Raw genomic sequence first — 12,601 nt, 5'->3', positions numbered from 1 at the left:
CAGATATAGTGCATAGATCTGATGCGATACTGTGGCTGACAGCTGCATGGTTACAATTTTATCTCTAATAGTTTCGATCTTGGAAATAAAGTAGTTCATAAAGTCATTACTACTGTGCTGCTGGGTAATGTCTGCACCTGCTGATGTTATTTTTTTTGTTAATTTAGCCACTGTATTAAATAAATACTTGGGGTTGTGTTTGTTTTCTTCTAAAAGAGACGTAAAGTAAGCAGATCTAGCTGTTTTTAATGCTTTTCTGTAGGATAGAGTACTTTCCCGCCAAGCAATACGAAATACTTCTGATTGTGTTTTTCTCCAGCTGCGCTCCGTTTTCCGGTTGTTCTCTTTAGGGCCCGAGTGTGCTTATTATACCACGGTGTTGGACTCTTTTCCTTAATCTTCCTTAAGCGTAAAGGAGCAACCGTATCTAAAGTGCTAGAAAAGTGAGAGTCAATAGTTTCTTTTACATCATCAAGTTGTTTTGAGCTATTGGATATGCTGAGGAATTGAGATAAGTCAGGAAGATTATTTATAAAGTAGTCTTTTGTGGTAGAAGTGATGGTTCTACCATATTCGTAACAAGGAGTTGGCTTTACAGCTTTAGCTATATGGAATATACAAAAAACTAGTTAATGATCTGAGATATCATTGCTGCAATATTTCAACGCCGCAGACATCAATTCCATGTGACAGTATTAAAGCTAGAGTATGATTTCGACAATGAGTAGGTCCTGAAACGTGTTGTTTAACACCAATGGAGTTTAGAATGTCTATAAATGCTGATCCCAACGAATCTCTTTCATTATCAACATGGATATTAAAATCACCAGCAATTAGGACTTTATCTGCAGCCAGCACTACCTCAGATAGAAAATCAGCAAATTCTTTAATAAAGTCTGTATGGTGCCCTGGTGGCCTGTATAGAGTAGCCAGTACAAACATTGCAGGGGATTTATCTCGTTCAAAGTAGACTCGTTCAAAGTAATGTAGTCATCTGGTTTTAGCCAGGTTTCTGTCAAACAAAGCACATCTAGTTTATGATCAGTGATCATATCATTTACAAAAAGTGCTTTTTAGAAAGGGATCTAATATTCAATAAGCCAAGCTTTATCATTTGTTTATCTGTATTATATCTGTTTTTAATTTGTTGAACATCAATTAAATTGTTACTCTTACATTGGTTTAGATGTTTTCTGTATTTTCTAGTTCGGGGAACAGACACAGTCTCTATAGTGTGATATCTAGGTGAAAGAGTCTCTATGTGCTGAGAATTAAATGACTATGCCATTTTATAGATAGATAGATAGATAGATAGATAGATTTCAGTGTTAAACTAGGTTATCGAAAACACATCACCTTTAACTTGATTGCATTTAATGTTTTTACAGTTTCACAGTTTTAATATACTTTTATAATTATATTATAAATCTGTACCTATGTCTGCTCATTTACAGTTTTGTTTTTATATTTCAAATTTTAGTAGCAATCACAATTAGCCAGAAGATGGTGCTGTTGACTATTTTTAAAACTGAGAAACTGAGCTAGACTGCCTGCAACACTGCACTGTACTGTCCTCTACTTCACGAATCTATCTAGTGATGCTGACTTAACTTTAAAAAAATGTCTTAAAATTATTAAGTAAATAATAATAATAAAAAAGAGTAATGTGACAATTGACAATTCACTTAACTTATACTTTTTTATTATTAATTACTTAATAATTTTAAGGCAACTTACATTTTTTTAAGTTAAATCGACTTATCACTTTTTACAGTGATAAGAAGCCTATTTATGAAATATTGTGTGCCATCAAGCAGCACGCAGACCAGAGTAGTTTCACAAAAGTAAAATATTTCATTGTGTTTGGGGCAAATATCTGCACTCCTCGAATGCTGAATTTGGGGTCTGTAGCTAACTGCTGTAATCACTGTAAACATTTTAAAATAATAAAATAATTTGTTACACCCCTGACTTAAAATGATTAAAATGTGCTATTTAAAAGTGTATCCACTGGTGTAAGTCAAGTCAAGTCAAGTCACCTTTATTTATATAGCGCTTTTTACAATGCAAATTGTGTCAAAGCACTGCACAATATCAAAAAAGGAAAATAATGTGTCAATAAGTTTAAATAGTGTCTTTGCAATCAGGTCGACGATATCGCTGGAAATGAAGCGTCCCCAACTAAGCAAGCCAGAGGCGACAGCGGCAAGGAACCAAAACTCCATCGGTGACAGAATGGAGAAAAAAACCTTGGGAGAACCAGGCTCAGTCGGGGGGCCAATTCTCCTCTGGCCAAACAAACCAGCAGTTCAGTTCCAAACTGCAGCAAGTCAGATTGAATGGGCTCAGCTGGTTCCAGTGGTCTTTTCCGATGGCTGTCTAAGTGGCGGGGTCCTCAATGGGGATCTGTCTCTGGCGTTCATCCAGGTGTCTGGCCTCTGCCTACGATCAGGGACACATACGTCATCTCCCGGCGCTGATCCTCGATCTCAGGTGTTAGGTCATCTCAGATCATGTAATGGTTGGATCCAGACTGAAGTTCTGTAATTCCTAGCAGAAACGGAGAGACAAGCAGAGACATCATTAGCGTAGCTGCTGTTCCATCTAAGCAAAAATAAATTGTTCAACCCAAGCTAAAGAATAATAATAATGTACGTCTGATCAGATATAACTGCAGTACAAGATTATAAGATGCATTATGTGAATGCTTGGCTAAAGAGATGTGTCTTTAATCTAGATTTAAACAGAGAGAGTGTATCTGAACCCCGAATGTCATCAGGAAGGCTATTCCAGAGTTTGGGAGCCAAATGTGAAAAAGCTCTACCTCCTTTAGTGGACTTTGCTATCCTAGGTACTACCAAAAGTCCAGAGTTTTGCGACCTTAGAGAGCGGGTTGGATTATAGCGTGGTAGAAGACAAGTTAGGTACGCAGGTGCTAATCCATTTAGGGCCTTATAGGCAAGTAATAATAATTTGTAAATGATACGGAACTTAATAGGTAGCCAGTGCAGAGACTGTAAAATTGGAGTAATATGATCATATTTTCTTGATCTGGTAAGAACTCTAGCCGCTGCATTTTGGACTATCTGTAGCTTGTTTATTGAAGATGCAGGACAACCACTTAGCAGTGCATTACAATAGTCCAGTCTAGAGGTCATGAATGCATGAACTAGCTTTTCTGCATCAGAAACAGGTAGCATGTTTCAAAGCTTAGCAATGTTCCTGAGATGGAAGAATGCTGTTTTTGTAATATGGGAAATATGATTTTCAAAGGACAAGTTGCTGTCTAAAATAACACCCAGATTTTTGACTTTAGAGGACGTAACAGTGCATCCGTCTAGTTGCAAATTATAATCCACGAGATTTTGTGTACTGTTTTTTGGTCCAATAAGTAATATCTCTGTCTTATCTGAATTTAGTAGGAGGAAATTATTGGTCATCCAATCTTTTACACTTTTTACACAATCTATTAGCTTAGATAGTTGAGAAGTTTCATCTGGTCTTGTTGAGATATATAATTGAGTATCATCAGCATAGCAATGAAAACTTATCCCGTGTTTTCTAATAATATTTCCAAGGGGCAACATGTAAATTGAAAATAGCAGAGGACCTAGGACAGATCCTTGTGTAACGGGCAAGTAATCCGATAGTACACAGAACTTGGAGATAAGGTGGTTTAGGGTGAGAGCGTTGGTGATATGGCTTAGGTGTGGTTCCAGTGAGTTGCATAAATCAATAAGGACTTCTCTGGGCAACCTAAAGCGACTGAACAGCCATTCGTCACTCTCAGCAAACATATCTGTGCGCTCTCTAAAGACTCGCTCTCTTCTTAGAGCACGTGCCGCAATGTCTTCAAGAAGTGCCTCCAAACACAAGGTGAGACATAATAATCACCGTTTATATAAGGATAGATCAGGTGATTTGTTGTTTGGACCTCTAATTATATATATATTTAGAATAAATACATTTAGAATACATTTTAGTACGAAAGTTTTTGATGAATCATGATTTATTAGTGAAAATGTCTGTACAAAAATTTGTGCGTACGCATTTTTAGTGAATGAGACCCATTGTTTTGTAAAGACATGTTCAGGTTGCAAGGGATTTGGAGGAGGTGTTGATGTAGACTCAAAACTGGGATATTGTCCTTCCTGGATGTAGACTTCACTGTAGATGTCATATTTACCACACACTGTTATAGACAGAGGCCTAAACAAGTGACTGGCTAATTTAATGGCCAATTCACACAGCACCAACAAACACCAGAACAACACAGCAACAGCAACAGACTCTGACGGGCTAACACACTGATCAGACAAAATCTGATGAATGTTTCAGCTGCCGTGTATTAGTAGGCTGTTAGGTTAAGATTAGGTTAGTAGAATAAATTGAAATTGCAAAGTTACATTTAAAGTCAGTCCAATGTCTGTTGGTTGAATACCAGAGAGACCATAGTAAACTATATGTCAAAATTTGATTGATGATGGGGGTCATAAAATGCAGAGCCGTGCACACGCTGCGCTGTCAAACTCAGAATGGTAACATCCGGTCCCAGTCAAACCACAACTTCTTCTTCTTCTTCTTTTAGGATTACTGACAGTTGGCAAGCCAATTTAAAAGGTGCATTCCCGCCACCTACTGGAAAGGAGTGTGAAGCGCACAATGAATAGGAAGTTTAGAAACAAGAGCTACTTAAAAAACAAACAAAAAGACAAGAAAGAAACCGGTATCCTAAATCCTATTAATCAATCCTGTTTCCTTTAAGTAAACAACTAATTTGCGATATATTCTTGATTGTTTAGGTCCATCACCTAACAAAACCTGGATTGACATATCATTTATTTCCAAATATCGTAAAGCTTGACTTAATTGGAAATGTTCTCTTTCATAAGCTTCACATTTTATCAGTACATGTTCTACAATTTCTGTTAACCCACATTTGTCACACTTTCAATTCTCATGTTTTCCTATTCTATGTAAGCACTGATTTAATAAACAATGTTCAATACGCATTCTTGCTATTAAAACGTCCTCTTTCCTCTTTCCAAATCTTCTTCTCTCTGAACCAACTTTTTCTTGTACGCAGTATAAATGTCTATCTTTTGTTCCTTCTTTCCATTCATTCTGCCATATTTCCTGTACTTCTTTTGCTATTATCGCTTTTATTTCTGATTTACTTTATGTCACTTCAATGTCTATTTATGAATGATTTAATGCCTGTTTAGCCAGATGATCAGCCTCCTCATTTCCGTTCATACCCATATGTGATGGTACCCACACAAAGTTTACCAGAAGTCCATACTGTCTTATTCTAAAAAGACTTCATTTATCATGTCTTGTCTTGCTAATGATTTCCCACTTGACAAACTGTTTAGTGCTGAAAGAGAATCCATGCATATTGCTGCCTTTGTTGTTTGTATTTCTTCTATACACAGAAGTGCCAATAACATTGCTATTAGTTCTGCAGTAAATACAGAAATATGATCTGAAGTTCTTTATGACATTTTAATTTTGAATAGGGGAATATATACTGCTACAGCTATTTTCTCAAAGTCTGGATGCTTTGAACCATCAGTGTATACTACGCTATAATATGTAAGATCTATATATTTCTGTACAACTAAACTTTCTAATACACTTGTTTCATTATTATGTTTTTCTTTATGCAATTGGTTATCAATCAAATGCATTGAGAAAAGCCAAGGAGGAATTGCTAACCTAGCCACAGTAGGGGCAATATGTATGTCACTTAAACCCATTTTCTGTGCTTCCTCATTGGCCTTTCATCAAAAGCTTGATAACTTTTTATATTCATATTCCCAACAGTCCTTCAACACCATTTGAATGGGATGACTATCCGAATGTCCCTTTATACTTATCCAGTACCTCATCCTTAACTTAAGCCTACAAATTTCTTGAGGCATCTCATCCATCCAACTGGTCAAAGGATGTGTGACCTATTGAACCTTTTTTATGACACATCTGATGAAGTTAAAGTTGAGAATTGAGTATTTATAATGAATTTATCATGTATTCAAACTGATGTTCAGGATGAGATGAGACAGATATCGATAACAACAAACTTAAATAAATAGAGGCCCCAAAGATGATTGTGTAAGAAAAAGTGAAGAGGACTTTGAAGATCTTGATGAAGTTTATTGCAGCATAGCAGTGACAAAGTTCATGTAGTACCTTGGGCTCAACGGAGTCAGAATGCACCCCTTACATCCTAAGTTAAAACATTTTATACTGTATTACTGTCACGGATCTGTCTGTACAATTCACTCACGCACCTGGTTCCACCTAGCAACTGATCACACGCACCTGCACATCATCTGTTCCACTCATCAGCAACGCCATAAATACACACACCTCCAAGCACCCAGTGTCTGGTCTCGTTCACTCAAAGAGGACTGCCTATCTGTCACAGACTTATCTCCTTGTCTACTTACCCTCAGTGTTTCCTCCCGAGTGTGTTCTCCGATGTTCTCCAGTCAGTCTGCTCCCGTGCTCCTTCCAAGTCTGCAATCCGTGTGAGGTGTGTGTCGTCCCAAGTTCCCATCGTCCTGTTGTAAGAAGATTATAAAGTTAACCATTCTACCATCACCTAAGTCCTTCAAGATCAACACTCACCTGTCTCACTCCTTGTCTCCCAGCCTAGTTGTCAATAAATACCTGTCAATTAATCCATCTCTCTGTCCGAGTCCTACATCCCATAACAATTACGTTCATCTTCCCGCTCGACATTTAAATGAAGTTTTGTTTTAAATGTTAATTGCGGATAACCATGTAAGTGATAGCCTTCCGTTCCCACATCTCTGGTAGACTTTCAGGTGGGAACGACCAAATGTTAAGGTAATAAGATCAAATAGAATCCCTATCAATTGTTTCCCGTACCCTTTTGGTCAGCAGATGGTTCTCGATGGCCTACTGCCGTTCCCATGCTATAAGTGACAAATTATCACTCCGGAGATACTATTCACATATTTCAACGGAAAGAACTACCCCTAAGTTAATTAAACGCTTTGTAGGGAAAGGGGTATGGTTTACACCATTTGCAGTGGAAGCTGGGTCGAGGCAGACTATAATTTCTTACAGTCCCCTCTTTGATGCTCTTGGCCCAAAAGAAGCATCACATCCGCTCTACACAGATTACACCTCCCTTCCTGGGTAGGTGCCCAGCGGCGGCGAAGCCCTGCCTTAGGTTGTTCCCCTCTGGCCAAAGGAAAATCTTACCCGTCATTAGGTCAACACCTCATGCACACTGGTTACAACTCCGTTTCATTTGAGCAAAATTATCCCATTTATTTTTTATAAACAAGTTTGTTTAAATTCGAAAAATATTTCTAGGGTTGGAAGAGGTAATCGACAACCATCCCAATCAATATCAATGTCCATCATTGATTATTGAACTATCTGCAATTTGACATTTGACATTGAACACATACAGAATAACATAATACATTGACACATAATTAGGAAGATACAAACACAAACAGCAGTTTCAAAAGTTACACCCCAAATCAATCCAGAGTATGCAATAACTAAGTCTCCATCATGCATTTGTTTAGTTAAAGCTTTATCCTTTTCATCAAGACCTTGTTGAGCTTTAACCATATGGATATCTTTCCTTTGCATTAAAGACATTAGCATGTCATCCAGTTTTGGTAACTGAAAATCAAATTCAGGGATCTCTTCTACCAAGCCCAATTGTTCCTCCGACTTTACTGACGATGCCTGCTGGGTGGTGTTTACATATGGAAAATTATAATTTCCTATAGACCAGGTTGACTCGGGAGTTATACAAAATGAAGTATCATTAATTGGACATAATGTCTGGTTATTATTGACAAAGATGGAGAAGTGATTTAAAGTTGTTGTAATACATGTTTTCTTGTCTGAAACTATTACCCTAGTGAAATTATTGTGAAGATGGGTTAGGTTGATTTCACATGATTCATAGTTTGTCTGGGGTGCTCCACACAATGGTTGTTTTTGCAAGACATCACACTCACAGATAAACCCAAATTGAGTTTTGTCACAGCATTCAGCATCTATTTCCCGCCATTCTCCTGATGGCAACTGAGTGACAAATCTGGGTAGGTCCTTCCATTCCTTCAACACATTCTCTTGTAATACACCCAGATTTTCCACACTTAGAATCTTTTCAAACACCTGTTCCTTTTGAAAAACTGGTACTGACACAGTTAACAGCATAGCATACATCTGTCTCATAAAACAACCAAATCTATCAAAACTATTCCTGGCAGAACAGGCCCAAGAAGTGTCCTTTGGTTTATTGATCACAGTCTCATTCCACCACCTCAAAATTTGAATGGGCGGGATTCTGTTGGTGGATTTTGGTGGTTGTCCCCCATGACAAGTGAAAGGTAAGTGTATACCTTCCATTAAAGGACCATAGTCCAGAGGGCTGTAAAATCCAGCAGGAATATGGTGTGAAGAAATTTTAGCCATTTGTACGATGTAGCTGTAAGGGATGGGTAATTTGCATTTTCCCAGTCTATCCATAAAACGTTTTAAGTTGTCTGATGATGGATTAAAGCAGTCTTTCAATCCAAACCACTTCATAATGACTTTCTCTGTGAAAAGTGTTGACGGAACCTTACCGGCCAACACTTCCTCCAAAATACGAGCTATTTCCTGATATTTAATGGAGGCAAAATGTGCACAGTATATTTGTTTCTGCATAGTGTTGAAAGCTTTTTTAGTTTGTCGAGCTATAATGGAGAGGGCAGATGCAATCGTGTGGACATCCTGTACAGTTTCTCTTTCTTCACTTAGTCCCTCTTGCAAATATGCATCTGTTTGCAGAACCTGTTGCCCGACAAGGGCTTTGAGTTTAAGTTCATTCTTAAGGTCCTTGGCACTGATCCAGTTGGATATGCCTAAACCTGTTCTGGTGGCTCCAAGCATGCTGTCAACAAATCCTAACAGCTTCCGTCCGGAAGAGGTTCTCTCGGAGCGATCCTTTGAGTGTTTTCCTGACAGCTGATCTATGCAGCAACTGATCCATGGTATCTCAGGAACGCTGTTGTCAAAAGATCCTTGTACATCTCTTTCACACTCTCCTCTCGACATCACTCATCCAGATCTGGAGACCATGCTGTCAGATTTACTAGAACTGGAACGTGAATCCATTGGATGTTGTTGATCAGCACCCCTTGATATGGTTTCGTCATCACGCCAGAAGGGAGTGCTGGTTGCAGTTCTGGGCACTCTTGCATCATCGCCATCATCGGCAGGACCACTGTTAGGACCCATTGCCACATCTTTATATCTCTTGGTTAAGAATTTCTGAAAGACACATGTAAACATAAAGAGTTACCCCCCCCTTTTTTTTTTCTTTTGTTCCACATAGCACAGCAAACAATATACTGATAGAATGAAAACACACATACACACTTTTATTTACACACTATTATTTTTTTATATACACACTGCTGTGTATGATTGCCTTCTGAATGTTTGTAGGATTTCATTTGATCAATGTGGAACCATTTCTTCACCTGATTTCTGTTTTTAGATTTATGACAGATCTTGTAGACTGCATCTCCACATTTATCAATCACTGTGTATGGTCCCACCCTGTTAGCGGTCCATGGACATTCATGGTGGTAGTTCTTTACCATGACCTCATCACCAAGCTCGAATTTATGATCATGCACATCCTGATCATAATACATCTTGTTGTATTTTTGAATGAGTCCAATTTGTTGAGCCGCTTGGTAATAAATGGCTGGTAAAGAGCTACACAGATTCTTGAGATATGTTTCAGTCGTCCACCCTTCAATCATGGGCTTGGGGACTTCAAAAAGAAGGTGTTCAGGTAATCTAATTTTCCTTCCTGTCATTAATTCGTGGGGGCTGTAACCTGTGCTTTTGTGAACAATTCCCCTAACTGACATTAATATACTTGGAAGGTTTTGAAGTGAAGTGAAGTGACATACATACGGCCAAGTATGGTGACCCATACTCGGAATTCGTGCTCTGCATTTAACCCATCCAAAGTGCACACACACAGCTGTGAACACACACACACCGTGAACACACACCCGGAGCAGTGGGCAGCCATTTATGCTGCGGCGATGGGGAGCAGTTGGGGGTTCGGTGCCTTGCTCAAGGGCACCTCAGTCGTGGTATTGAGGGTGGAGAGAGCGCTGGACATTCACTCCCCCCACCTACAATCCCTGCCGGCCCGAGACTCGAACTCGCAACCTTTAGATTACGAGTCAGACTCTCTAACCATTAGGCCACAACTTCCCCGTTGTATACAGTTTTCAAATTTTTAGACCCTAATTCTAACGTCCACCTGCTTAGTCTGGCAGTGGACACTCCCTTCACCTTCCTGTTTAAAAGAAGCTGCAAAGGTGTGTGCGGAGTATGTAATGTTACTTCATTGAAACCATAAATGTATTCAAAATGTGACATTACCCAGTGGACAGACAGGAGGTGACTTGTACAGGAGTCAAAAGCTTTTTCAACTGGGGAAAATACTCGAGAAGCATATGCAATAGGACACAGATCTTCTTGAAGGAGGACAGCTGAAAGAGCTTCCTCCGTTGCAGCTGTCTGCAAAATAAATGGCTGTGTTCTGTCTGGATTGCGCAAGGCTGGAGCTTCAATCAGTGCCACTTTCAATTTTTCAAAGGCTGTCTGATGATCGGGACCCCAATCTAAAGAATATTTTTTCTTATTTTTTCCTGAAAACAGTGTTCAGTGCTTTTGCAATATCTGCAAAGCCTTCAATGAATTCTCTACAAAATCCCACTATGCCTAAAAATTACCTCAAAGCTGTTACTGATACTTGAACTGGGAGTCTCTGAATAATTTCCACCTTGTGTGGATCAGGTGTATACCCCCCTTTACTTATCAAGTCAAGTCAAGTCTGCTTTATTGTCAATTCTTCCACATGTACAGCACATACATACAGAGAATTGAAATTGCGTTACCCTCAGACCCTTGGTGTAAACAGTTAACATTAAACACGTTCAAATACAGATAATACGGTTTAAACATATGTACATACAACTCTATAGCTATACAAGTACGGACATTGTAGAAAAAAAATAAAGAAATAGATAAAGTGGCATAAGGCGCATGGCAGATAGTGCAAACCAGTTAAATAAACCAAAACTGTGCAGATATATGTGTAGTGCAAAAAGAGCTTGTCAAGTCTGAGGACATTGTAGAAAAATAAAAAAGGTAGATAAAGTGACATAAGGCACATGGCAGAATAGATAGAGTGCAAACCAGTTAAATAAAACAAAAACTGTGCAGATATGCGCGTGTAGTGCAAAAAGAGCTTGTCAGTCTGTTAAATTGACAGGAGAACAGTCTTTTTATGAGACTATCCGAGTAGGTAGTTTGCAGTCAATGCTGGATGAGGTAGTGATCAGTCCAATGCTGCACAAGTGAGAGGTGCTGGTCACAGTTTGTAAGTAGGTGGGGGTGGCTGGTCCTGGGGGTGTGGGGAGCCGTAGGGGGGGGGGGTCTCATAGTGTCAGAGTTCAGTGTTGTATGGGGTAAGAAGAGGGGAGGGGGGGCAGGGACGGGAGGGAGTTCAGCTTCCTGACAGCCTGATGTATGAAGCTGTCCTTCAGTCTGCTGGTCCTCGCCTGGAGACTCCGCAGTCTCCTCCCTGATGGCAGCAGACTGAAGAAGCTGTGTGTCGGGTGGGTGGGATCACCTGCAATGCGGAGGGCTTTGCGGGTGAGACGGGTGCTGTAGATGTCCTGGAGGAAGGGGAGAGAGACACCAATGATCTTCTCAGCTGCTCTCACTATTCGCTGAAGTGACTTGCGGCAGGATGCGTTGCAAGCGCCATACCACACAGTGATGCAGCTGGTTAGGATGCTCTCGATGGTGCCTCTGTAGAAGGTGCACATGATGGGGGTCGGGGCTCTGGCTCTTCTGAGTTTGCGGAGGAAGTAGAGACGCTGCTGTGCTTTCTTGGCCAGTGCTACAGTGTTGTTAGTCCAGGAAAGGTCCTCTGTGATGTGCACACCCAGGAACTTGGTGCTGCTCACTCTCTCCACAGTCGCACCGTTGATGGTCAGAGGGGCATGCTGAGTGTGTACTCTCCTGAAGTCAACAACAATCTCCTTCGTCTTCTCCACATTCAGAGAGAGATTGTTGTCACTGCACCACCCGGCCTAGATAAGTGCACCATCTTGATGCCTAGATAAGTGACCTCCGATTTGAGCAACTGAGCTTTTTTTGGATTCAATTTTAGTCCAGCCTCTTTTAGTAACTGAAGCAATTCTGCCAGTAAAGTGAGATGTTCTTCCCTATAGTAGCTGTCTCTAACAACAAATCATCCATATACTGAATCAGACATTCAGGCTTAGAAAACTGTTCCAGTATTTTAGCTAAACACTGGTGGAATAGTGTAGGTGAGTTCACAAAACCTTGTGGACGGACAGTTCATGTGTACTGCGTGTTTCTGAACTTAAAAGCGAATATATACTGACATTCTGGATGTAATGGAATTGACAAGAACCCATTGGCTACATTAAGGGCAGAGTAATGGCTAGCTTCTGGTAAAAGAGATGCTAACACATCGGGGGTGGAAGCCACTACA

Source organism: Barbus barbus (assembly GCF_936440315.1).
Source record: "Barbus barbus genome assembly, chromosome: 4".
Classification (NCBI taxonomy): Eukaryota; Metazoa; Chordata; class Actinopteri; order Cypriniformes; family Cyprinidae; genus Barbus; species Barbus barbus.
This window is presented reverse-complemented; position numbering follows the sequence as displayed.